General features: G+C 35.3%; 1 non-coding gene across 1 annotated transcript; it reads right to left on the bottom strand.

The window, feature by feature from the left end:
• Window positions 1–5543: 5543 nt before the first annotated feature.
• TRNAS-AGA lies at window positions 5544–5625 on the bottom strand. The gene has a single exon. It is a non-coding gene; the product is annotated as a tRNA-Ser (tRNA).
• Window positions 5626–6000: the final 375 nt, after the last annotated feature.

Below are 6000 nucleotides of genomic sequence, written 5' to 3' on the forward strand. Positions count from 1 at the left end.
AGAACTTGACATGAGAGAACATTTAAGTGCCAATAGTTAAGAATTTATAATTAAGTGCCAAAATTGAAGCAGAATAGATCAGTTAAGTACCAATTATCAGAATATCCATCTAAAATGCTGACGTGACATTTTCTTTTCGGTGAGAAAAGTGCAAAACGATATCGTTTTGCACGCAAACATGGCTACATAAGTTGAAAACAACATCGTTTTGCATAATGGCATGGCTAGATAAGCCATAAAAGATATCGTTTTATCTCGGATTTGAACTTTAATATAAATATTAATTAAATTAATATAAATTAAATTTACAACTAAATTATTTTTAAAAAAAAGTTGTAGAAAGCATTAGGCGAGGCCTGTGCAAGCCCTCACTACCATCCTTCCACTATTGCCGAGAAGGGTTGACGACCACATAAGCAAGTTATATTATTAAAAGAATGCCACATGGGATTTCCAAGAGCCTTCGCCAAACTTGGCACATAGATATCTCCTTTTTTTTTTTTTTTAATAAAGGTACACTTATATGTTCATTTCGTAACTTTTAGCACTTAAGTGTCCTCCATGCCAAATTTTGACACTTTTGTTGTACTTCTATTGGCTTAAAACATTACATAATCAATCTTAGTTGCAAGTATTTTTTTATCTTTTAGATTTAATAAATCTATATAATGACATTAACGATTTCGTTTTTAGTACGTGAGAATACTTTTTACTTACAATATTTATATTTTGGTAACTAATATATTTTTTTTATCATATTCATGGAAATTGATTATGTGAGCTCTCTTAGAATTTTATTTCTCAATTTACACTTGTAATAAAAACATAGAAATAAAAATAAAAATAAAAATAAAAAATTGGGTGAGAGGAAACCAGTTGAAAAAGTCAACTGGTTTCCTTAACAAATGAGCGGTCCTCAGCTAACCATCACTCCGTCACTCGACGGAGGACAGTTAGCTAAGTATTTTTCTAAAAAATAAATCAGTGGTCGCAAAGAGAAATTGATGGGCACATCTACCGTTTCGCTCGATTAATTTAATTAGTTTGGTTAGATTTGAGGGAGGAGAATGAGGGATCTGAGGATGTCGCGTTCAAATCGACGTAAGAGTTCTTTTTCATTTATTACCGCAATGAGATTTCCTTATATATTCTAAAGTTTGACCGCTAATTTTTCCTCTTCTCCAATTCTTTAATGCCCTGAAAGAAATTAATTCCAAGCTCGTCATCCATCGATAAATTTACAAAATTATTAACAGCACTGACGTAAATCATTATTAAATTCATTGCAGAAATTACCACCATCTATTAAAATTACTGATTACGAATCTTGTTGACATCTTGATATGAAAATATACATAGAAAACTATTGTAATACCCAAAAAAAAAAAAATTATTCCGAAAGAATTCATTCAACTGCATCATTGCACGATTCAAATGGAGCATTAGAGCATGCTTTAGAATTTAAATCTTTTAATATAACTAATCGTTTATAAACGAAACAAAAATCTTATCTTTCGTGTCGAAAGGGTGAAATGTGACCACTTTTTTTTTTTTTTCCAAATTAGCGGTCAACTTGGGCATGATAGCTTCCATAGAAAGTGCCGTGGCCTGTAGCTCATAGTTATCCTATAGAATATGGACACGAATATTGTTTATGGATAACCCTAAAGTCTCAAGCAATTAGAGTCGAAGGGATAAGCGAGACAATGACACTTAACTTTAATTAATCGAATCAAAAAGAGATTACGTGACCCCCTTTCGGTGGGATAAATCCAAATTCCACGGGCTTGGAGCTGCTTGATTTCGTATCTTAAAGGAAAAGAGAAAGCCCAGATAAATAAATAAATAAATTTATCGGAAGGAGCTTCGTTTTTTATCCAAATTTTTGTCCTCTCAAGCTCATTTCAACGTTTCAACAAGAGAAAACAACTCCTTTTGACGAGATGTATAACAAAAGACGGGTTCTAATAACTTGACGTCTTTTTATTTTCTAGTGATTTTCCGTTTGTCAAGAAATGCCTGTCGGAAAGTTATGTGAAAACAGAAAAATAAAAAATCGCTCGAACCAAATGTCTAGATGGTGAGATATCGTCTCTTGAAGTTATGCTCTCTCAAAATCTTTGTAACAGGATATATAACAGGAGACGTGTTCTAAAAACTTGATTTCTCGTATTTTCTAGTAATTTAGTTAATAAGAAGAGGATTAAGGTTCTAAAAACGGGCAAGAATGTTGGTTAGAGGTTAACACGGCGAGTTCATTGGGAGAGAGTGCCAACTCGGTCCGTTTTTTTTTTTTTTTTTTTTTTGGGTGCCATTTTGTTCATTCTTTGTTGATTTATTGCTTTGGATGCGCCTTTTGAATACTTTCATAAAAGGTGATATATCAAACTACCCTCGATTTTGCAGTAAAGGGCAATAACTTGCATGGATTGATAGTTATTCAAATTTGCACTTCTTCGGATGATTAAAATCCAAATTTGTTTATCCTTATATGATCACTTAAACTTGTTATGAAATGCTTAGACGTGATTCACCTACCAAAATGGCACGCTCAGATAACTGCAGGTAATCGTGTTTCCTTTTATTCATTGCCGTCTAAATATGTTATGGTAATGTATGCTACACACAAATAGTCTGCCTCCATCTAATTATTTCATTCCTCGGTTACACTTTCTAATACTCTAATTATACCACATACGATATTGTTTTAATTATTTTAAGAAGTTAAGCTAGACTTGGCTTCCTTAAAGCTAGGTTTTATCCACAAACTCATGAAACAAGAAAATACCCTGCTCTAACCAAAGTCCAATTAACATTGGATCAATGAAAAGGTTAACTAGTTAGTGTGTATCGTTCAATCTCTCGCCCATGTTCATATGACAATCTTCCAGTGTGCTTTACATTCTACGCCATCATCCAATTTGAAAGCAAGTTATACAGATAACGTTTAACTAGGGCAGGCAAAATCAAATCCCTTCTCTTTCTAACGTGAAAATGGTGGTGAATGTCATTGTCAGTATAGTGATCACGGGGATGCTGGCTACAATGCAACCCTAATTTCAAGTCTTCTTTTGACCTCTTGGTGGAGGCAAACAACATTAATCAGGACATTTGACAAACCATATGCAACGCGACCGGATTTTCCGGTCATGATGCTGTCGGCGAGAAGCTGGTCCACCAATTTGACGAGGAGAACAGTACGATGTAAAGTTAAACGAGGAGAAAGCTGAAGATGAACAGTACGTGTCAAAAGAGTCTACAATGCTTTAGATTAAGCAGGATACTTCCAAGGAAGATGAACAGTACGATGTAAAGTTAAACGAGGAGAAAACTGAAGATGGACGAAATTTCCAAGAAAAAAGTTGAAGGAACTGCAAAGTGGAAGCAGCTGGGGATATTAAAGAAAGCTCGCAACAGACGAAGATTTTGGAGCGTGCGATTGGAGGATTAGATATTCAACATGTGACGCCTTGGAAGAACCGATGAAGAAGAAACTTGGCTTCGTGCTTATTAGGATTCCATCCCAAATCATTAAACAATCTCGATTCCATCTTGCTCGTTCAGATGCAGAAAAACAAAAGGCTATGTGCGTCTGCAACGGCATGATCTTCTATACACCTTCTGGGGAGGAAGAAGAGAGATAAAAATATGCAATCATATGTTATACTTAAGGTTTTGGGAATCAGTACTTAGAATAAATCAGCTGTTTTCCATTGGAAGCCATAATGAAAGCAAATAGAAGAAATTTCAGTTAATGTGATAGCAACATCTCTCATTAGCAAACCCTACCGTACAAGACGGAAGAATATACTCAATATGTTTAAAAGAAGAAAATTGTCAAAAAAATGTCTTAAACATATTATACGGATACTAATTCAATTCTAAACTTTTTAATTGTGTTGACTTAGTTGTAAAATTTTTGATGATTAACCTACGTAATTATTCTAGTTAATTTTGACTGGAAAACGCTAACATGATTATCCAGTCAGTATCGGTCATTCATGTGACATGGCTGACCTTAATGGTCGACGCTAACGTGAACAATTTGTTAAAAACTTTCTTGAGTTTTTTTTTTCTTTCCTTTTTGTGGGAAAATTGTCCAAAAAGTCCTAAATATATTGTATTTTTGTCAATTCGGTTCTAAACCTTTTTATTTCTTGTTAATTGAGTCCATTATGCCAATTTTAACTTGAAATTACCTACGTAGCTGGTTGGCGATGACGTGGCATTTTTAAATAAATTTTAATGCTTTTTTCTTTTTTACATTTTTAGTTTTTCTTCATTTGGGGTTGGGGGGGGTTAGGGTTAGGGTCGACAAGGGTTGCCGACCGACCCTCGCCAGCTAGAGTCAAGGCCCGGTGGCCCTCACCAGCCATAGGTGAGCCGCCAACCCTTGTCGGCTTTAGGCAAGGACGTCAGCGCTGACAAGGGCCCCAAGTGAGGTCGTTGCCCTTGCCTAGCTAGATCCAACAAGGGTGTCACAACCCTCACCAATTCTAGGCGAGGGCTCACGAGCCCTTGCTTTTTGCTGATGAAGGCGTTGCAACCCTCACCTAGGGTCGATAAGGGTTGGCCAGCCCTTAACTGTTCCCAACGAGGGTCAATAATTGTTGACCCTAACCCCAAACCAAAAAAGAAAAAGAAAAAGTAAAAAGTAAAATATTCAAAATTCAAAAAAAATATATTTAAAAATGCTACGTCAGTGCTAGCTAACTACGTCAATAATTTCTAATCAAAATTAGTCAGATTGACTCAATTGACAAGAAATGAAAATGTTTAGAGTTGAATTGGCAAAATTGAAATTTTCATAACTAAATTGATAAAAGTGTAATTGGATTATGACTTTTTGGATAACTTTCCATCTTTTTGTTGGTGGCGGCTCCCAGGCGAGGATTGAAGAAAAAAATAAATGCATGAGTGATAGTATATTATCAATATTTCTTTTTATTAAAGCACGCGCAGTACTTCAGCACCACCATCAAAATAACATCATCCCCTCTACCGATTCACACTACTAGAGAGAGCGTTTCGTGCACCTGGATTATGTAAGTTCAATTTATCAAACCGTTAAATCCACAAGAGTGCATCTAACTTCTACCCACAGTAGTTTGACTGGAGATATAGGCGTCATAACTTAAAATTCTATGATGCGTAAGTACCCTATTATTGGTAATAACGTGAGACTTACCTTACATAACAAATGTTTACATGTATCAAATGCGTCTAAATTGTTTTTCTACTTCTAAGTCTAATGACAAAGACAAAACTGGAGATATAGGCATCGCAATTTAAAAGTCCATGATGCATAAGTACCCTATTATTGATAATAACATGAGACTTACCTTATCCAATGGTATTTATATGTATTGAATGCATCTAAATTGTTTTTCCACTTCTAAGTCTAATGACAAAGACCACTTGACCACAGTAATTCGACCGGAGATGTAGTATAGTATGTAAGTACCCATTATATCCTATTATTGACAAAGGTTTTTTTTTTCCTTTTGAAAGTAAAAAATTAAAGAATAAAGAGAAAAAGAAAACGTGAACGGCAGGATTCGAACCTGCGCGGGCAGAGCCCACATGATTTCTAGTCATGCCCGATAACCACTCCGGCACGTCCACTTTGATGTTGTAAGCTCGACACTTTCATAATTTACCTAATGGTTGGTCTGACATCAACCTGGATATTGGATTAGCCAATTCGCTTTAAGACCATTGTTCTCCGCCTGTTCACTTGGCAAAACTAAATTGGCTAGAAATTCAAAAATACATGAGACTAACACCATAGATATATATATTAGCATTCGGTTGCTTAGGCAATCCCTATAAGTTCGAAAGACAATCATCATTTAGACCCCTAATTTGCGGACGTTCAAAATCTGGAGATGGATAACCCAACTCTGTCCGAGTTAGTATTACAAGTAAAATGTCTACCACCGTACGCATGCACATAAGTAATTACAGTACCACATTGGACTCTCTTTTTTAATCATATAT

The sequence above is a fragment of the Eucalyptus grandis genome, chromosome 10 (genome assembly GCF_016545825.1).
Source record: "Eucalyptus grandis isolate ANBG69807.140 chromosome 10, ASM1654582v1, whole genome shotgun sequence".
NCBI classification, from domain to species: Eukaryota; Viridiplantae; Streptophyta; class Magnoliopsida; order Myrtales; family Myrtaceae; genus Eucalyptus; species Eucalyptus grandis.